Source organism: Myodes glareolus, chromosome 23 (assembly GCF_982192425.1).
Source record: "Myodes glareolus chromosome 23, mMyoGla1.1, whole genome shotgun sequence".
In the NCBI taxonomy this organism is placed as follows: Eukaryota; Metazoa; Chordata; class Mammalia; order Rodentia; family Cricetidae; genus Myodes; species Myodes glareolus.
This window is the reverse complement of record NC_142048.1, coordinates 8,372,914-8,395,059: the sequence shown is the minus strand read 5'-3', so window position 1 is coordinate 8,395,059 and position 22,146 is coordinate 8,372,914. Positions and strand designations below refer to the sequence as shown.

At 40.1% G+C, this 22,146-nt stretch overlaps 1 protein-coding gene and 1 pseudogene across 1 annotated transcript in view; both read left to right on the top strand.

The window, feature by feature from the left end:
• Naf1 (nuclear assembly factor 1 ribonucleoprotein) overlaps positions 1-22,146 on the top strand; it is a 47,734-nt gene that overhangs the window by 5,715 nt on the left and 19,873 nt on the right. The window lies entirely within an intron of this gene.
• LOC148118297 (Nuclear RNase P) lies at positions 20,500-20,689 on the top strand (annotated as a pseudogene).

Sequence of the window (22,146 nt, the reverse complement as noted above, 5' to 3'; positions counted from 1 at the left end):
CCTTCCATACTGATTTCCCAAGTTCACCTCTGGATTGAACTTTTTCTCTCTTGATTTATGAACTTCTCTATCCCTGTCTCTTAAATACAGCATTTTCTTGCAGATCCCCTTGAACTACCTAATGTTTTATTTCTTCTTTTGGGACAGTACTATTAGGGTTTTGTTTCGTTTTACATTGTTTGTTTGTTTATTAAATAACAGTTTATTCTTCTGGGAAGTGTCCCTTTATTACCACTAATTCTATGTGCTATGGGCTGTTTTGTTAAAACATTGAGTCACTTGTACTCTTAGGCAATGTTAATTACATGTCTTAGTATGAAGCTGCTGGATATATGCAGTTTATTTATTAATTTAATACCTAATGAGATTCTGAAGAAGATCAGTCGTTTTTGCTAAATGCTCTAAACTGTTAATGACAGATTTCAGTTTGTGTAGGTATTAGGGATATCTGGGTGATGGACATGCCTTCTTTCTTCCAACGTTATGTCCTATCTGCTTTTGATGTATTTCATCTTTTGTGAGTGTTCTCTTCAGATGTGCAGAGAGCTTCCTGTTTACTTTCTGTTAGTCTGCTTTTAAGCAAGAATGTTGCCTCTGACTCAGTCTTCTTAAGTCTTCCTATTGTTTGAAAACTTGAATGCTGTGCTCTGGCTATAGTTTGCGCATTTACTGTGGAACTCTGAAATGTGAAACTTTTTGAGTATTGACATGAACTTTTGTTTGATCCATAAAATTATTTAAAATATTGTATAAGATTACATTCAGTTAGTGTGTATAACGTACGCATTAAACAAATGAATTGCATGTTTAGGCTTTAGTTCCATCCCCAGGATATCTCATTATGTGTATACAAATTGTCAAACCAGAAAGCTAGGGTGTTTCTGTGCCCGGAGTTTCTTGTGAGGGACACTGAGTATTTACTTTGTGGCTTATTAGTTACAGGTATCTGGGAATTACAGTGAAGTAGTAGATTATTCTTCCAGATGTAAACTTTATAGGCACTTTTGATTTGTTGTGTTTTGTTTCTTTGATTATCATTCAAAGAAAATTAAAAGTAGAGGAAGCCATGCATAGTAGTACATGCTTGAATCCCAAAAGTCAGCCTGAATTGTATAGATACTCTGTCTCAAAAACAGAAACTGGGGGGGGAGGGGTCAAAGGAACAGGGAAAGTGAGATTATTAGTGAGCCATGGGGGAATGTATTAGTTACAGGCTCTGATGTGTAATTTAATGAATTGCATTTTTTCAGCGTAAACCTTTGAATGCTGAGCGGTTTCTCCAAAGCCTGCACGAATGTAGAGCACCGTGCACACTGCAGCCTTGGAGTTATGTTCAGCCCATCGTATTGATTGTGCATCGCTGAATTGTAAAATTAGATGCCTTTTGAAAAATTTCTCAGAAACTTATGCTCAGAGTTCTTCGTTAAAATAAAACAAATGCCATTGAAAATTGGAACTTTTAAAAACATTAGGGATGGCGATGTTCCAATCTATGAACTAGAAACGAGCTTTATAAATTATTCCTTTTTTCATGTCCAAAAACCTGAAAGACTTTCACATTTTAAAATTGTGATTTTGGTGCTTATGGGTATAAAAAGTGAACAGTACTCAATAGGGATAATCGTGTGTATTTATGCTTGTGATACAGCATGACCAAGAAAATGTTCATTGCTGCTCATGAGAAATTTAACTTTCTCATCAAGACTGCCTTTGTTTAAGAAAAGGGAAAGAATGGGTTGAGGACACTTACTCACCTAATATGCTAAGGCAGACACATCCAAAACAGATCACATGAAGGAAAGAAATACCCAGGCTTCTTGAGGTGGTTTGAAGCTTCACTGGAATATTTCATACCTGCTTGATGTCCCAGTTCCTGTGAAACTGTGTTACACTGTAGTGTGCACTAATCATTACTAATTGAATATGTTGTTTCTCAAGGACTGACTTATTTGTCATTGTGTCCTAAATATAGGGGAAGGTTTAAGCTTTTTATGACTGGGTAGATTTGGGATTCACTACATTCTAACCTGGATACTAATGAAACTTAACACAATGCCTGGTGTTTAAGTAGTGTTATACACTTAGAGGAAGATGTATTTTTTATTAGTATTTGATGTTATACAATACTCAGAATGTTTTTGAGAGGCTTTTGTCTTTCACTACACAAATGATTGCATAAAGCCCATATGCAGCATAATGCACTCTGCTAAACCTCCTGCCTTCACACCCACAGGGTTCTGGGTTCCATCCAGCACCGTATACCATTCAAGGTAGTGAATGAATGATTTGTTAGGCTTCAAATGAAGATTTTATGCGCTAGAGTAGGCATACATTTCCAGTGTATGTCCTTCTATATGAATATAATTACACAGACCCATTCCATAGTCTTGTTTTCCTGGTACACTTGAATAAGGAAGTTCCTCTAGCTGAAGTGTGGGGATAGATGTCAGGGGAGCGCTGTGTGTAAAAGGACTGTGTCAGATCAAAGAGTGAGGAGGTGAAGATCACATGAACTTGCCCAAGGAAGAATGGTTCTGTCACAGTCCAGTTGCATGCTCAGAGTCAGTGGAACTCAGAAGATGACAGTTTTGTTCATTTGTCGTACACACAGCTAATATTCATTATAAACTGAACCTTTTTTTCCACCTTTAAATGTTTCAGAAACAAGCTGTGGCATGCAGTTATTTGACAGTGCCTTTTCTCTTAGTTTTAAATAAGCTTTAGATAAAATAAATATATAATCCTCAGATAGCAGTGTTTAAGAGTTGTTAGTTTAAGATTTTTTGTACTGAAGTATAATTTTAATTCAGTTTTGTATTTGAGTCTTGCAGAGTTTTTAATGAAGTCTGGGCTTGTAGGTTTTGTTTGTTTGCTTGCTTGCTTGATTGATTGATTGATTTTTGTTTGTCTTTGAGACAGGGTCTGACTATGTAGCCCTGACTAGCCTCAAACTCTGTGTAGACCAGGCTGGCCTTGAATTCTCAAAGATCTGCTGCTTCTTCCTAAGATTAAAGGTGTGTGCTACCATGCCCACTCTTGAGCTTTGGTTTTGTTGGCAGTCATTTTAGAGAAAAATGGATGAAAACATAATCATTGGAAAAGAAAAACTAAAAGACATTTCCAAGAATCATTGACGTTCTTAGTTGTAACTATTTAATATGCTGACCTGAGGCTGTTTTGTATCATATAAAAATAATGAACGAGGGCACAAATGGTACAATACAGAAATGGCTGAATTCCACAGAAATCTCTGGAGCTTCTCCTGGAGAAATGGAAAGATTATAAATGAAATATTAAGTGTGGTCATAGTGGACACAAGCTGTAAGGACCTAATCCATTCTTTTTCCAATGTGTTTCACCAGATATAGGAAAAATAAAAATTCAGTCATGGCTCTCAGTACTCCAGAGATTGGATCCTACTTTACAACTATATCTGAAAAGTGAAGGCTCACCTAATAGCATCAGGTAATTGTTGGCCATGTGCATGCATTCTTTTGGGTAATGAGAGGAAAGTGGTTACATAATTTATCCCACTTTCCCGGCTTTTCTCACTTCTGCCCAAACTAGCACCAGAATAGCGTCTATTTGGAATGTTTGCCTCTTTTTCCCAGAACCCTCTCTGCTTTTACTCAATTTTTGTGAGTAAAACACAAGTAAGAGTCTAGATAATTTTGCCTTTTCTTTTTTTTCCTTTTTCAGTAGTAAACCTTAAAAGAAGCTAGAGAAGTCAAAGCCATTGTAAAGGATGAATGTTATCTTCTCGGGGCATGTTTTTGGGACTAGCTCCTTGCAGTTTTGTTCTTAATAGGGCACATTTTGAATGTTGTATATTGCTCATTCATTGGGTGTCTTGTTGAAGAGCTACACCTTGTATAACTCGGATGTTCTTTAGAGAATCAGAAAACAATGTTCTAACATCTGTTGTTTCAGAAGTGTTGTTAGGGTCTGATTTGATTTGCTATGAGACAGCCTCACTGTTTAGCTTTGGCTAGTCTGGAACTTTTAGTTGTGGACCATGCTGAGCTAGAACTCTCAAGAGAACCGCCTGCCTCTGCCTCCTAAGGTATTAATGGCAGGTATCATCACACTGTCCCTGGGTCTTGTAATTTTCTTACGACTTGCTTATAAGTAACTTATCAGAAAGTCATAGCAATTTTGTTCCAGTCTAGTATGTTGTCTCCAAATTCATTATGCTGCTGCTTTGATGATGACTCCTCAGCATGTTGTAAGATTTGTGCTAAACTTTTGCTCAGTTTCTGCATTGCTCATGGAAAAACACTGGTGACAGAAGGAGACTTTCCTGAGAATCTGTTAAGTGATAAGATTAATAGCAAAGTGCCTAGCCACGCTGACATCTGCACTAAGTTAGCTAATACTCCTACTTAACTTTTGAATAATAGTGGATTATTCTGTCATGATGAAGGATCTACATTGCATGTCAGCTTTCTTTTTTTTTTTTTGAAAGTAAATTTTATTAAATTATAAAAGTTTCCATTTACTCCACTCTTCCCAACACCCTCCCACTCCCCCCACTCCCTCTCCTCCTCCCTCTTCGTCCCTTATGGCAGTCAGGATTTCCTGCCCTGTGGGAAGTTCAAGTTCCTCCCCCCTCCCTTCAGGTCCAGGAAGGTGAGTATCCAAACAGACTGGATCTCCAAAAACCAGTATATGCAGAGGAAACAGGTCCCAGTATCATAGTCAATGGCTTTTCAGAAAGACTTCGGGCCAGCCACATTCAGAGAATCCGGCCAAATTCCGAGAATCTGGTTAGATCACCTCCTCATTCAGTCCCAGTCCAACTGGCCTTGGTAAACTCTCATTAGATCAGTTCCCTTGTATCAGTGGGTGATAGCATCCCTCGCAGTACTGATTTCGTTTTTCATGTTCTTCCTCCTTCTGCTCCTCATTTGGACCTCGGGGGGCTCAGTCCAGTGCTCCAATGTGGGTCTCCGACTGTATCGCCGTCCTTCGCCAGATGAAGGATCTATGGTGATAAGCAAAATATACATCAGTATGGTTATGGGCCACGGCCGATTCAGGCACCCTCTCCTCTGTCCAGAGAACAATCTGGGGGATCTCTCCTTGGACCTGGGATCCCATATATAATCAAGTCTCCTGTAAACCCTAAAATGACTCCCTTAGTTGAAATATATTCTTCCCTGATCCCATATTCATTCTTCCCCCCCCCATCCCAGGCCACTGAGCTTTCCCCATTCCTCCCCTACTCCCTTCTCTCTAACCCTCTCCCCTTCCATCAACCCTCCCACCCCCCCCCCCCCATGCACCCGAGGTTACCTGGGACTCTTGTCTATTTCCTACCTCCTGGTGGATAGCTAAATAATCTTCATCAGGTTCATCTTCTTATTTAGCTTCTCTAGGATCACGAATAATAGGCTCAAAGACCTTTAATTATGGTTAGAATCCACTTATGAGTGAATACATACCGTGTTCCTCTTTTTGGGTCTGGCTTACCTCACTCAGTAAAGCGTTTTCTATTTCCATCCATTTGCATGCAAAATTCAAGATGTCATTGTTTTTTACCGCTGAGTAAAACTCTAATGTGTATATGTTCCACACCTTTTTTAACCATTCTTCTATTGAGGGGCACCTAGGCTGTTTCCAGGTTCTGGCTATTACAAATAGTGCTGCTATGAACATAGTTGAACAAATGCTTTTGTAGTATGCTAGGGAATCTCTAGGGTATATTCCCAAGAGTGGAATTGCTGGGTTCTGAGGGAGGCTGACTCCCAGTTTCCTGAGAAACCGCCACACTGATTTCCACAGTGGCTGCACAAGCTTGCATTCCCACCAACAGTGGATGAGTGTTCCCCTCACCCCACATCCTCTCCAGCATAGGCTATCATTGGTGTTTTTGACTTTAGCTATTCTGACAGGTGTAAGATGGTATCTCAAAGTGGTTTTGATTTGCATTTCCCTGATCGCTAAGGAGGTTGAGCATGACCTTAAGTGTCTTCTGGCCATTCGAAGTTCATCTGTTGTGAATTCTCTGTTAAGTTCAGTACCCCATTTTTTAATTGGGTTAATTAGAGTTTTAGTGCCTAGTTTCTTGAGTTCATTGTATATTTTGGAGATCAGACCTTAAATTGTGTTTGTATCACCTTTGTCTCAGAAAACCCTTTGATTAGCTGGGGAATGTGTAGGAAATAAATGACTTGAACTTATTTAGTATATTGAATTTTAGTCATTCCTTTACCAGAAGTGCCTGGTGCATTGTATGTTCAGATAGCCTTTTGCCTAACAATGTCAGTCTTTTTTTGTTCTTTATTATCGAATTCAGAAATAAGGACTGTGTCTAAAGAAAATATTTTTGCTATTCTTGAATTTTGAGGCAGTGGACATTTTATAACATGTTTTAGGTAACTGACAACATAACTTTTTAGTTGTAGATAATGTACATTTAAAACAAGTTTTTTAAAGTATAGTTTAATCACAAATCTTGATTTTACAAGTGGAATATTTAAGTTAATATTATGACATTTCAGTAATGTTAGGTACATGCTATTTTGATGTAATTTTAGATTTTTACTTGTGTTAGTGGCTGGAAGTAGACTAATGTTAATGCCTGTGAAGGCGTAAGTCACAGACAATCCCACACCAGTTTGGAATTATGATTAATATAATGGTTATTTATTCAAAGGGGAAAAAACTTACAGATTACCGTCCCAGACAACAGCCCCTCCGCGCGAACATGAAAGGAGTCCAGGGGCCGGAAACGGAGCCGGAAGACAAAGAGAGAGTGGAGGACAGCCGCTGCTTTTTTTAAAGGGAGAGACCACGCCCCAATGGGCTGGTAACTCAGCGGCGATTGGCTGAAGGAGCTGAAGGAACTCCCACAGCATCTCCCCCTTTTGTTTATGTAAGAGAGTTCTAAGCCTACTACGCAATTATATACAATAAGTACAAACCTACGAAATTATATACAATAAATACAAATATCCTATTCTAACTAGCTTAAGTCTTGTATAACAAATAACTTGGCCAAGTCATGAAAGGAAAGTAACTACATTTATATAATCTTCAATCCCATCGAAGATCTGAGAAGGGAAATAATGTTATCTGAGTAATTAGGAAGTGCAATCAAACAACTTCCAGAACATGTAACAAATCGCAGAGACAACTGGCTACCTGGACAAACACCCAAAGTCACATTTGCAGCGTTGAAGCAACCAACTTTGGCTAAGGCCTGATGTAACTGACATACCATTTTCAAAGGCAAGAAACTTCAAAACTATCTTACCCTGTCTTGGCAGGATATGACAGTCTTGTTTTATCCATTTACGGATATTCTGTAACTCTGTCAGTAGTTGAGGTATGAGCATTTCTTTACCCAAAGGCCAGTTCTGCCAAGAAGAAAGGCTCCAGGTGGAGTGTCTTTGGTGCTCAACATTCTCTCGGGCATAGATCAGTGTTGCCAGGAGTGATTGTGTCTCCCTACCATAGAACTCTGAATTAGATTAAAGGCCATTTTCTACAGCTCTTTGAAGAGGTTGAAGATTATCTATCTATACTGAATATAATCTCTATATATCTAAAGAACCTGATTAGTCTAATTATAAATGACAAACTTAGATGACTGTTGATCTATATAATTCTCAATATCTATCTAACTTAAAGACTGAGATAATAAACAAGTGTGCAATAATTGAGGACAATGAGACCTCCAAATATAAACAATGTGCAAGTATACACTGCAATATGGTAAATATATATCAATACATAAACAATATATAAGTATCTTAATCAGAGGTAGAAGTGTACAATGCAATATGGTAAATATACATATATCAATACAATATATATATACAAATACATAAAAATGTTTTAAACAGAGGTAGAAGCATGAAGCATGCATGCATAAAATAGTCAACATAATTTAACTTTGTATCAATATATAAGAATCGATACCAATATGTTTGTCTAAAAGCAATAACTCACAAGTACAAATCTGTTTATCCCATAATCCAATTATCCCTCCCTTTTTTTTTTTTGTTTTTTGTTTTTTTTGTTTTTTTTTTTAGGATTCCTGTGCTTATAAAATTCCTCCCCCAACCCTCAACCATATACTAATTATAACCAACCCCTAAATGATGTCCCTAAACCCAAGGACAAACTTTATTGGGAGAGGGGACGTCGTTCTCTAGAATTACTTCCAGCTGTCATGGGGGCGACGTTCTTTCTGGGGGATCCTGTGAAAGTAAAATGATGGTTAAATTTCAAGATCAATGTCTTTTAAAATTGCAAATAGTCTCTGAGTATTTTGTGGAGGTCTGGCCAGAATGTTGTACAAGATGTGCACCATTTCAGCACGTTGGAACCGTCTTGTGCAGCTGGTACCCAAAACAGGTCTTGTAGTAGCGCTATCAGTATCATGACGTCATATCAACCAGGTGGAGTTGTTGTTATGGGGCCCCATCTTCTTCCTGGAAACTTCAAATGTCACTGTAGGAAAAACTCATTGTTCATTGTGGAAAACTTAAACATTAATTATATAGACATATACATGAATACCTATATTCAATGAGAGACATGATAGATATATTTAATGAAGGTATGATAGATATGAAGAAAAGTAAAGATGTTTTCTAAACTCATATTTCTTTCTGTCCCATATCATGGCTCTTGACATGAGACAGAAACTCCAGAAACTCTGGGTTTTTCTTTAAACAACAGGCTTGGAATTAGAGAGGGACTGAGCCAGAGTCCAACTCTAAAACCAGCTCTATAAATTTAGAAATATGATTTAGTATATGGTACTTACAGAACCTATTCAGTTTTCTTGATAGTCCCTATTGGGCCGTTATTTTCCATCTGTCAGTATTCAAATATCCAGGGTCCCTTGAACTTTTCAAAGATCAGTGTTTTCCTGTGGAGATAAGAACAGAACCCTGCCCCCATTCTATATGCTTTTCTTACCACCTGTATGGTTATCATCATTGTAGATGCTGTCATTTCTCCTTTCCAAGAGGTTTCTCCTCTTCAAATCGAACCTTTATTAATTTTGATGGTATCCACAATTTTTCTTCTCCTGTGGAAACAAGAGCAAAACCCCTTCCCCAACGTAGCACATCTCCTGGCTTCCATTGAGAGGTCAGCACGTCTTTGAAATAAACAGGTTGGTTTAGTTCAGAAGTTTTTTCCATTATCCAATGCCTCTCTGCTGCTGTTGTTCCTTTCTCATTAGCATTAAGAAAATTCAAGGTTAATAAAGCATTATGCAATCTATTTCTGGGGGTATCTTTCGTCCCTTTCTGTTTGTTTAGCATATCCTTTATAGTACGATTTGATCTTTCTATAACTGCCTGACCTGTAGGATTATTTGGTATACCTGTAACGTGTTTTATATTATAATAAGCAAAGAAGCGTTTCATTTTCTTAGATACATATGCTGGACCATTGTCTGTCTTTATTTGTGCAGGTATACCCATGATGGCCATAACTTCCAATAAATGTGTGATTACTGAATCAGCCTTTTCTGAGCTCAGGGCAGTTGCCCATTGAAAACCTGAATACGTGTCTATGGTGTGGTGTACATATTTTAATTTACCAAATTCCATAAAGTGGAACACATCCATCTGCCAGATTTCATTCCTTTGAGTACCCTTTGGGTTACTCCCTGCAGGCAACGGTGTTTGATTATAGAAAGAACAAGTAGGACATCTCTTTATAATGTCCTTAGCTTGTTGCCATGTAATGGAAAACTCTTTCTTTAAGCCTTTACTATTGACATGATGTTTTTTATGAAATTCTGAGGCCTGCAGAACGCTTCCAATCAATAATTGGTCAATTTCAGCGTTACCTTGTGCTAGAGGCCCAGGCAGACCGGTATGGGACCGGATGTGTGTTATGTACATTGGACAAAGCCTATTCCTAATTATGTCCTGTACCTCGATAAACAATGAAGTCAACTCTGTGTCATCTGGTATGAATTCAGCGGTTTCAATATGCAAGATAACTCTTTCTGCATATTGTGAATCTGTAACTATATTAAGAGGTTCTTTAAAATCCCTTAGCACCATAAGAATGGCATATAATTCTGCCTTCTGGACAGAATTATAAGGGCTTTGTTCCACCTTACTCAATTCTTCCGATTTATAACCTGCTTTCCCTGATTTATTTGCATCGGTATAAAATGTCCGAGCTCCAGTTATTGGAGCATCACGTACAATTCTAGGAAGAATCCAAGAAGTTCTCTTTATGAGGTTAAGTCTATCACTTTTGGGATAGTTGCTGCTAATTTCTCCCAAAAAATTAGCACAAGCTCTTTGCCATGGTTCATTATCTTCCCATAACTTTCTTATTTCCTCAGTAGTAAAAGGCACTATAATTTCTGCTGGGTCTATACCTGCTAGTTGACGAAGTCTCAGTTTACCTTTTATAATTAATTCTGAAACCTTTTCTACATAAGTTTTTAATTTTTTACTTGGTTTATGAGGTATAAATATCCACTCTAAAATAATATCTTCCCTCTGCATTAAAATCCCTGTAGGAGAAATTCTGGAAGGCAGTATGACTAGGATGGAACTAAGATTCGGGTTGACCCTATCCACATGTGCCTCCTGTAATTTTTCCTCAATCATTGTCAGTTCCTTTTCTGCTTCAACTGTCAATTTTCTGGGACTATTCAAATCCTTATCACCATCTAAGGTTTTGTTTAAATGAACTATTAGATCAGGTGTTATCCCAACAGCTGGTCGTAGACTGGAAATATCTCCTAACAATCTTTGGAAGTCATTAAGAGTCCGTAACCGGTCTCTCCTAATTTGTGCCTTTTGTGTTCGAATTTTCTCTAACCCTATTCTGTAGCCTAGGTAATTAATAGAATCTCCTCTTTGAATCTTTTCAGGGGCAATTTGTAATCCCCACCTAGGCAAAACTTTCTTTACTTCTTCAAACATACTTTCCAAAGTATCTTTATTTGAATCAGATAATAAAATGTCATCCATGTAATGATAAATTATGGACTTGGGAAATTGCTTACGAATTATTTCCAGTGGCTTATTAACAAAATATTGACACAATGTGGGACTATTGAGCATCCCCTGTGGGAGGACAGTCCATTGATATCTCCTAGTAGGCTGAGAATTATTATAAGTAGGCACTGTGAAGGCAAATTTTTCTCTATCCTTTTTTTGCAAAGGTATAGTGAAAAAACAATCTTTCAAATCAATAACTATAAGAGGCCATCCTCTTGGTAATAGAGAAGGCAAAGGAATTCCAGATTGTAGCGGACCCATAGGCTGAATTACCTTGTTGACAGCTCTTAGATCTGTCACCATTCTCCATTTACCAGATTTCTTTTTTACAACAAACACAGGAGAATTCCAAGGGCTGGTTGATTCTTCAATATGGTTAGCATCTAGTTGCTCTTGTACCAGCTGTCCCAAAGCCTGTAACTTATCTTCAGCTAGAGGCCACTGCTTGATCCATATTGGCTTCTCAGTTAGCCATTTTAAAGGTAGGGCTGTTGGTACCTCTAAAGGTTTGCTATTGGCTGTGTGTTCTTGTACAGCCTGAATGGCTGGTGACCTTTTTCCATAATACCTCATTATATCCTTCCCAGAATTGTGAGTTCCTGGAACTACAGGAATGTTAATCTGGGTATTCCATTGCTGTAGCAGGTCACGGCCCCATAAATTTATTGCAATATTTGCTATATATGGCCTTAATCTTCCTATTTGCCCTTCAGGCCCTATGCATTCCACCCATCTTGTGCTTTGTTTTACACGAGATAGGGTTCCAATTCCCAGGAACTGAACATCTACCTCATGAAGAGGCCAATTCGGATGCCAGGATTCTGGAGTAATTATACTTACATCCGCACCTGTGTCTAATAAGCCTTCAATAAAAATGCCATTTATACAGACTCTTAGCTTTGGTCTTTGATCGTTAATATACGTTTGCCAAAATATACGTTTACTCTGTCCTCCTGAATTTTTTGACTCATTCTCCACATGTAATTCATCATTTAGACCAGTATTACTTTTTACGGCAGACATTGGAGTTTTTAATTTTCTTGGTGAGACACATTTTCGACTGTAACTGGGAATGACTGGGCCACTTTTGGCTTGGGGGCCTGCGAGAGGCCCCTCAAGGAGTTTCCCGATGGTATCGGGTTGCCTTGTCTGTCTGTTGTTGACCTGCATTCGTTGGACCAATGTCGGCCTTTACCACATCTTCTGCATATACCTGAAGGCTGAGATCTCCTACTTTTGTCATTCCCAGAGGAGATATTATTCCTAGGATTTCTTTGCCTGCAATCCCTTTTCAGATGTCCTAATTTACCACAATTAAAACACCTGGTAGTTTGATGTCTCCTCATAGCTTTGGAAATCGCTTCTCCTACCCAGGATTCATCGTTATAGCTAAACATCTCAACATTCATTGTATGCTGTATCCATTCTTCCATTGGTGCTGATCTAGATCTTAAAGGCCCAATTATCTTTTTACATTCAGTATTTGCATTTTCAAAAGCTAGAGATTCAAGAAGTATTCGTCTAGCTTCTGGGTCTGTTACCCCTATGTCCAGAGCCTTAATTAATCTTTGCACAAAGTCAGTAAAGGGTTCTCTCTGTCCCTGCCTAACCCTGGTATATGATTCGACCCTTTTTGCTGGATCTTGTATTCTATTCAAAGCATTCAAGGCTGCTTTGTGACATAAGGACAGCACTTCTTCATCATAAAGAGCTTGGACCTGTGGATCAGCATATGCTCCTACACCAAGAATTTGATCTTGGGAAACCTCCACACCTTTTGCTCTTCCTTGCTGTTCCATATGTTTGGATTCTTCTCTGAAATAAATTCCAAACATCAAGGAAGGCCCATCATCTAAAACTGCAGACACTAGCTGAGAGAAATCATGGGGGGTAGCTCTGACATTAGAAGCCCAAGTCCTTATCATTTCCTTAACAAATGCAGAGTGCAAGCCAAAGTTAACGACAGCTTGCTTAATTTCTTTTAAATCATTCATTGCTATTGGTGTCCATCTAGCTTCCTTAACTCCCTTTGAGCCTTTGGAAGTTAACCCTTTGTCAGAATAAATTACAGGGTATGTTGTTAGGACCCTGGGTAAGCCAGTTCTAACAGCTGGTGGTGGCATTGTATCCTGTCCTTGTGCCTTCTTACTCTGTTCACCAGCTCCAATAGTTTCTTCAATCATTTCTAATCTTTTTATCATTGTATCCCTTAAATCCTGAATCTCCTGACCTACCCGTGTTTCTAGTAATTTCACTAAGGTATCAGTTTTTTGGTTCCCATTCTGGAGGTTCATTCTATCTGTTACCTTATCAAAACTTTGTGGTAACATCTGAACGTCAAATTCAACAGCCTGTACCCTTTCAGGTAACTTCCTAGTACCCTTGGACATGGAGTCAATTTTGTCTATCATAGTATCCACTTGTTCAGATAACCCCTGATTTTCAATAATTTTAATCCTTTCAACTAGTTGTTCAATATTAGTCCGTAAAAGTCGTATCTTTCTTAATGATAAAATATTGAAAAGAAAACTGAAACCTAGTAACAAGTAAATTAATATATTCCCATAGTCATATAAACCTTGCATGACATAATCCATTGTATTAATAAAGAAAACAGTAAGATTGGCGTTGGAAACAAAAACTGCCATATTACCTCTTGTCTAGTTGGTGGCGCTGTTGCCAAGTTGCGACTAGAACCACTGCAAAGGTGACTTAAACAGGTCCTGTTTCAGTGTCTGCCTTAGTATTTGTTAAAAACTAGGAAATATAAGTTGCTCAAGAAAGAAAGTTTAATTAAATCAATTCCATACACGGAACCAGAAACCCAGAATCCAGGGGTAGAAAAGAGCAACCCGGAAGCCGCGTATGCCTCCACGTGACCGAGTCGTTCTGATTCACGCCACTAAAGCGCCGCACTTACAAGGGAAATTTGAAAACAACTCAGAAAAGAGCAAACCAGGCAGGCAGAGACTGTCCCGAGCCTGTGGAGCTTGGGAGGCGTGGGGTTTAACTGAACTGCTGGCTCCACACACAGGGCACAGGCCGCAGCTGAGGGAGGTCTCGTGACTAGCCGAGCTGGTAGCAAGCAGTTGAGTGGGGGGGAAGGGGGGGTTCTACAACCAAACGTGGGGCGCCAGATGAAGGCGTAAGTCACAGACAATCCCACACCAGTTTGGAATTATGATTAATATAATGGTTATTTATTCAAAGGGGAAAAAACTTACAGATTACCGTCCCAGACAACAGCCCCTCCGCGCGAACATGAAAGGAGTCCAGGGGCCGGAAACGGAGCCGGAAGACAAAGAGAGAGTGGAGGACAGCCGCTGCTTTTTTTAAAGGGAGAGACCACGCCCCAATGGGCTGGTAACTCAGCGGCGATTGGCTGAAGGAGCTGAAGGAACTCCCACAGCAATGCCTGTGTATGTGCCTTGCAGTTGTGGACTCTTTCTGTGTGAGAATGTAAAGTGAGGCTGTGCAGAAGACTGCGTTGTTGATGAAATTGTCTGTCCATGTCATCTTAACACTAAAGCCATCGTACATCTTAAATGCCGTCAGTCTGACTTGAGATTGGCTCATAATTAAATTTAAATTTAATCAGTTACATTTAAACTTAACCACATATGGTTAGATTCTTTCTATTTGGGTATGCAAAATGAAAGAGATTGTTTATAGTTGTTCCACAGTGGATGTAGGGCAATCTCTGCTCATTTAATTTTCCTGATCTGCAGTTAAGTATCCTTCTTGTCTTTTTACTGTTCTGGGATTTTGTTCATTACTTGAAGATCTTTCTACTCTGTTTCCCTTTCATTATTTCTACATTATCTATTGCAGAGATCCTTTCCAAATATTTAAATTCTGACTGTAATCAAAATAGCCATACCCATCAGTATGTATTTCAGTGTGGTTTTCCCCTGTTTTTGACATTTGTATATTTTTATTTCTTGGCACTGTATACCTTTTTACCACCTACAAAAAAGATAAAATGATTGGCCTCTGTTACCTTTAATGAGGACAATATGCCTCTGAGGAGATTTACGTATTATCTGTCTAGGGCAGCTGCTATGTTACCAGGAAAGCCAGGTGTTAATTTAATTGTAGTAATGCTTGCTACTGCAAGCTAGAGGTATCTATGCATCATTCTTGGCAGTCAGGTTTTCTAAGCAGCTTTATTTTATTTTGAGGTGGTTTGGTTCAGGTGTTTTTTCCTTTCTTGAGGGTTGTATATTAAATTATATATTCATTTTCTGACTTTTCCTGTGACTAAAATGAACCTTGACTTCTGAGATCTTTTATTAGCTTGGAGTGGTAATATGGATCAGTTCATTTAATTAATTTCTAGTGAATATGCTAGGCATCATTCTGTGTGCTCCAGCTGGGTCCTACTTGCCGGGTTTGTGTTCTCATTAGGGATGTGAAAAAATGGAATATTCGTATGTTTTAAAAGAGGAAAAGGAATAGAGTAATTTGGTAAAGAATAACTAGCCTTGGTAGTGGTGTTCTTTAGGTCCAATAGTTAGGGAGGAGATGGTGGCCCTTGGAATACATACATTAAGACAGGGTCTTAGTAGTGCTCTATTGGATATAGCTATCCAAAGAACTTCCCGTGAAATTCTCTAGTGACCTATCCCAAACTACCCTTTCAAAGTTCTGCTTCTTTAAACCATTAAAAATTTTCATGGAAAGAATATATCTGTTGGATGAAATCTAGCTGATAGAACTTGAAATATTTATTTTCTCTTTTCTGTCTCCTAGTCTGTTTATTTGAAGGAAATAAACATCCATCCTCCCTTGATTTTTGTCTGAAAAATGCCTGCCATTCTGAAAGTGACTTCAAACAGCTTAATTTAGCTAACTTTCAGAGGCATACTTTGTAATAAGTTTACATTGGAATTTTGTGGTACCAGTTCTATTACTTACCTCTTGCACTTTGTGTACAATATTTAATTCATTGTGTATACTCTGTGCTCTGTCGTATTGAGAATAGAGACTTTATTTACAGAACTTTATAGATAGCTGTATATAAAGGGTTCACTGGCTCTGTAACTAACTCCACCATTGAGGAGGGAGGGCTTGACTACAGGTCTGGAACTTACAGACCAGTCAGTGTAGCTAAAGCAGTGAGCTTTATATTCAGCAATTTATATTTCATAAAACAAGGTGAGAATGATAAAAGATAATTTCAGTTCCTGGCTTCTATACACACCTGCGCATGCACGCGCACACACACACACACACACATGTGCGCGCGCATATAAACAAATTAATGCATGAATAAAAGGAATTTAATGCTGAGGAAATATACATTTTCATGTTTAGGCCCCTCAGAACTACTCAACTGAAGCTGGAAGTGTAGTGACAATCACAGATACCATAGATTGTTTTTAAACATAAAGCAAAGAAAGCCAGCCTGCAAACCACAATCCCAGAGAATTTAGACAATGAGGACACTAAAAGAGACTTACATAGATCTAATCTACATGGGAAGTAGAAAGTAGAAAAAGACAAGATCTCCTGAGTAAATTTAGAGCAAGAGGATCTTGGGGGAGGATTGAAGGGGAAATGGGGAAAGGGGGAAAGAAGGAAGGGGAGCAGAGAAAATTGTAGAGCTCAATAAGTATTAATAAAAAAAAGAAAAAGAAATAAGTTACTTTGTTCATTATTTGCTATCATAAATTCCTAGTACTCCCTCTGTGCACTCTCTTCTCTCCCCCTGAAAGACCCAGATAAATCCAGACCCCTCTAGCAGGAAAAAATTGAGCCAAAAATCTAACAAAAAGAGAAGAGCCAAAAATCTAGATTAGCTGGGTCAGTGACTCTTTCAGGAACTAGTTGAAGATAAAGTTAGATTATAATCTTGAGAATAATCTTGAGAAACAGGGAATTACCCCCTTGTAATTATCACTGGTATTTTTGGAATTTTCCAATGTCGCCTTCCCTACCCCCTTTGAATTGCTGAGTTGTGGTTTCTTCCCTTAAATACCCCATTTTCCTACAAAATTCAAGATGTTACTTTTTTCTGCTGTGTAGAACTCTGTTGTGTAAATGTACCACATTTTTTTTTTATCCATTCTTCAATTGAGGGGCATTTAGGTTGTTTCCAGGTTCTGGCTATGACAAAGCTGCTATGAACATAGTTGAGCACATGTCCTTGTGACACGATTGAGCATCTTTTGGATATATACCCAAAAGTGGTATTACTGGGTCTTGAGGAAAGTTGTTTCCTAATTTACTGAGAAATTCCACATTGATATCCCAAGGGGTTGTATCAGCTTGCATTCCCAGCAACAACGCAGAAGTGTTCCCTTTTCCTCACAATCTCTCCAGCATAAGTTGTCATCCGTGTTTTTGATCTTGGCCATTCTTACAGGTGTAAGATGGAATCTCAGAGTTGTTTTGATTTGTATTTCTCTGATGGCTAAGGATGTTGAACATTTCCTTAAGTGCTTTTTAGCCATTTTAGATTTCTCTGTTGCGAGTTCTCTGTTTAGGACTGTACTCTGTTGTTTTTTTTTAATTGGATTATGTGGTTTTTGGTGTCTAATTTCTTGAGTTCTTTGTATATTTTAGAAATCAGCCTTCTGTCTGTTGTGGGGTTGGCGAAGATCTTTTCCCATTCTGTAGGCTGCCGTTTTGCCTCGTTGACCATGTCCTTTGTTTTACAGAAGCTTTTCAGTTTTAGGAGGTCCCATTTATTAATTGTTTCTCTCAGTGTTTGTGCTGCTGGGGTTATATTTAGGAAGTGGTTCCCTGTGCCAGTGTGTAACATGAAGGGTCTGCTTGTTGGGGTTTCTGTCCCGCCTGATACCATACCCCACAGCCTGCAAGCCCCAAAGAAAATCACAGAGTCTACATTAGGTTATAAACTGATTGGCCCATTAGCTCAGTCTTATTAGCTCTTGTAGTTTATATTAACCCATTATTCTCATCTATGTTAGCCATGTGGCTCAGTACCTTTTCCAGTGTGGCAGGTTACATCTTGCTTCTCTGTGGTCTGGGCAGGAATGGGAGGAGTGGGCGTCCTCCTTCCTAGCATTCTCCTGTTCTCATCGCCCTGACTCTACTTCCTGTCTGGTTGACCCGCCTATACTTCCAGCCTGGCCAATCAGTGTTTATTCAAAATAAACAGATTGACAGAATACAGACAATTCTCCTTCACCACCAATGCATTCAAGTGTACTTCCCACTTTCTCTTCTATAAGGTTTAGAGTGGCTGGCTTTATGTTGAGGTCTTTGATCCATTTGGACTTGAGTTTTGTGCATGGTGATAGATATGGGTCTATTTTCATTCTTCTACATGTTGATACCCACTTGTTAAATATGCTTTCTTTTTTCCATTTGATGTTTTTTGCTTCTTTAACAAAGATCAGGTGTTTGAAGATGTGTGGATTGATATCTGGGTCTTCTATTTGGTTCCATTGGTCCTCCTGTCTGTTCTTATGCCAATACCAGGCTGTTTTTAGAACTGTAACTCTGTAGTAGAGTTTGAAGTCAGGGATTGTGATACGAAGTTCTTTTATTGTACAGGACTCTTTTGGCTATCCTGGGTTTTTTGCTTTTCCATATGAAGTTGAGTACTATTCTTTCGAGGTCTGTAAAGAATTTTGCTGGGATTTTCTATGGGGATTGCGTTGAATATGTGAATAAAGTAACTTATAACAAACCTAAGTGCCTATGTAAATATGAAAACTACTAAACCGCCAGTCAATACTAGTAATGCTAACATGACAGTTTTGATGTTTACCTAGTAAAATAAACATGTAAAAACAGAAAATGCTGTTAGGGAAAATATTGATGGAACTGGTAGGGAATTAGCTCTTTCTGAAAACTGTGTTACGAAAGCCACAGTTGTTAAAATAATGTGATACTGACACTATTAGAGATCAGTGCAATTAAATTGAGATTTTGGTAAAAAAATAAAATCTGCAGGGTAAGTATATTTAGTTTGTTAAGCAAATACTAACTCCTGAAACTAGAGAAGTGAAGAAAATGCCAGTGGGCAAGACAGCTCAGAAGACCAGAAGTGTACCAGACAAACTGCTAGGGGCAAGGGGAGCATTTTTGCCACGCATTTGAAACAAGGAAAATATCCTTAGAAAGTCCACAGTTCTCATAAAAATTAGTAAAGGAGAAATCCTCCAAAAGAAAACTGTATAAATTACTTACATGTGCTGTTCATAAGCACATGCAGATTGCCAAGAAATATGGAAAGGATATTCAGGCCTGTTCAAAACAAAAAGTTTTAAAACAAGATACTATTTTATTTTATATCAGCTGGCAGTGATTTTATGTTGGGAGCCACCTGGAGGCACAGGTGGTCCTGCAGTTTGGAGGTAGCCACGTGGGGCTGAGCAACCCTGCCTGCACCCTTGCCTGCACATGCTCAGACCAGCAGAATGGCATTAACCAATCAGGACAGCGTTCAAGCTGCTCCACCGTTTAAAAGCAGATGCCTCGGGACCCTACTTCCTCTCTCTAAGCTTTCTCTCGTCCCTGCTCTATCGTCCCTTCCCCCAATTTTCCTCAAGGGAATGCTCCAAATAAAGATGTGACCAGAGAAGGAATTCTCGTTTTTGGTGGGGTTCATTCCTGCTGGACAGGATGGCGCCCCGCAACTGGTGCTCGAAACTCCGGGACGCTGAGGGACCCTGACAACTACGCCGGGGGACCCTGAGAAAGCCCGGGAGAAAAAGCCAAGATCAGACACCAGCACAGAGAGCCTTGAATTTCAGAACTCTGAGAACATGGAGCGGTGAGTGACGTCTGTGAATCCCCAGAAAGGGGAGGAAAAGAAATGTAAAAAGGAATTTCAAAGGATAGGCCTAAATAGAAAAAAAAATACAAAAAAAATCAAAGTTAAGGTATCTGAAAGAAGGTACAGAAAGCAACGGGGAAGAAAAATCCCTTAAGTTCAGTGCAGGAGGAATGTAAACAGCAGCAAAAAGGGCGAGGTTTACGGTTGGGAGATCCGCGGCTTCCTCCGTGCGTACTCGCTGATAAGAGACTCGGGGCAACAGTCTCGTAGGGAGGCGAGTTTGATCGTGTTCTAAGACTGCCTTCCCTGTTCTTAAAGAGCCACAGAGTTTCTGAGGTGATTTTCGCCTAATTTTGATAAGAGAGCTCAGTCTCTGGCTCTCACGTACAAAAAACTTTAATTTTTGACTGAGAAAGACAAGCTGCTTGATCGTGCTGAGAGTGCTGGCGGCAGCCGGCCCGCCTTTGAGCGGTAATGCCTGATTAGAAACACGGAAGTGGGCCAGGCACGGTGGTGCACACCTGTGATCCCAGCTACTCAGGAGGGAGACGCAACCAGTTGCTGGCGGGGAGTTTGCTGGAGGCCTACGAATAGCCAGGTCGCGGGCGGGCTAAAGTCCGTGTGACATCAGAGGCCTTCTGGCGGGGCTATGGTTTTTGGAGAACTTTTTCAGCACCTGAGCGGACTCGCCTGACTGAGGCGGAAGCTGCGTGGTGAGCAGCGGCGCCATAGAAGGCAGAGAGGAGCTGAATCGGCTCTGCGGAAAAACTGTGTTTCCATAGCAACATGGGCGAGCGGGGAGGTGAGTTCCCAGAGAACGGGGCTCTGCGCGCAGGCGGACCGGGCAGGAGAAGCCCCTCCACGGGTGGGCGGATGCCCCCCCTCGCCGGAGCTTGAAAAAGGCTCACAGCCGGCGGTGCGAGTTCATTGCCTGAGGTGAAACGGCGAGCCCGCGCACGGCCCGGGGCGGAGCCATGCCTTCGGGCCATGCGGAGCGCGCCATAATGGGCTTCAGAGGCAGAGCTGTGGCAGCCGCCGCCTCCGCTGCTGCCGCCCTCAGTCAAGGTCGCCAAGAATTTAGTCAGATAAAAACATTTGTCACCAAAAATTCAGTCAGATAAAAACATTTATCCCCCCCAAACATCGCCCCTTTGTCAGCAGGAAGTAGCCAGATGATCGACGTCCATTCTCCCTCAAAGAACTGGTCCTAATTATCATAATAAAGGCGCGTCAACCTGGTTATCATTACCTATTGCCCCTGGCAACGGGTGAAATAAAAAATGCTACCTAGAGGTTTTTCCATCTGAATAGGGGAGCTGGAGAGATGGCTCAGAGGTTAAGAGCACTGACTGCTCTTCCAAAGGTCCTGAGTTCAATTCCCAGTGACAACTGCTTTGGTTTTTAAACAATAGAGGGGGACTACATTACCAGTGACAGCTTCCCCCAGAGAAAGGATTTCTCTTGCATTCTTTACACTTAATTTTAATTCAAAATTTTGCTGGTACAGGCAAACAAGATTTGCTTTTTGAAACAGAGACCTGCAGATCTCTAAGTTCAAAACCAGCCTACTTCCAGTACTGATTGTGCTGAATTTTTACACTGAGAGTTTTTAATACTCTTAAATGTTAATTTGGGAGGAGAGTTTTGTTTATGTTTTTCTAGGAATGCTGACATACATCTGGATGCCAGCGAGACCGACCAGAGAGATAAAGAAGACGACCCAGTGGATGCTGAGTGTCCTGCTGTGGAAGATTCGTGCGGAGGCAGCAGAGATGACCTTCTGGGCAGTGCCAAGAGCAGCTGTTTCACACCATCGACTTGAGCAACACCCTGTGCAACCTCTTATCTCTTACTCTACTTTGCCTTTTCCTTCCTTAGGAATGGGTGGGAGCAGAGATATCCTTGGCATGCTGCGTCTAGGTGGGGACCAGATTGGAAAATAGTTTTGCCTTATTGCTCTTAAAGACAATAATTAGGGGGAGATGTTGGGAGCCACCTGGAGGCACAGGTGGTCCTGCAGTTTGGAGGTAGCCACGTGGGGCTGAGCAACCCTGCCTGCACCCTTGCCTGCACATGCTCAGACCAGCAGAATGGCATTAACCAATCAGGACAGCGTTCAAGCTGCTCCACCGTTTAAAAGCAGATGCCTCGGGACCCTACTTCCTCTCTCTAAGCTTTCTCTCGTCCCTGCTCTATCGTCCCTTCCCCCAATTTTCCTCAAGGGAATGCTCCAAATAAAGATGTGACCAGAGAAGGAATTCTCGTTTTTGGTGGGGTTCATTCCTGCTGGACAGGATGGCGCCCCGCAATTTTAAATTTGCTTCTCAGTAATGGCACAATGTAGGAAGTGTGAAACGATAGTGTTTTTTTAGAAGAAATTTAGCAAGTATATGTCAAAAT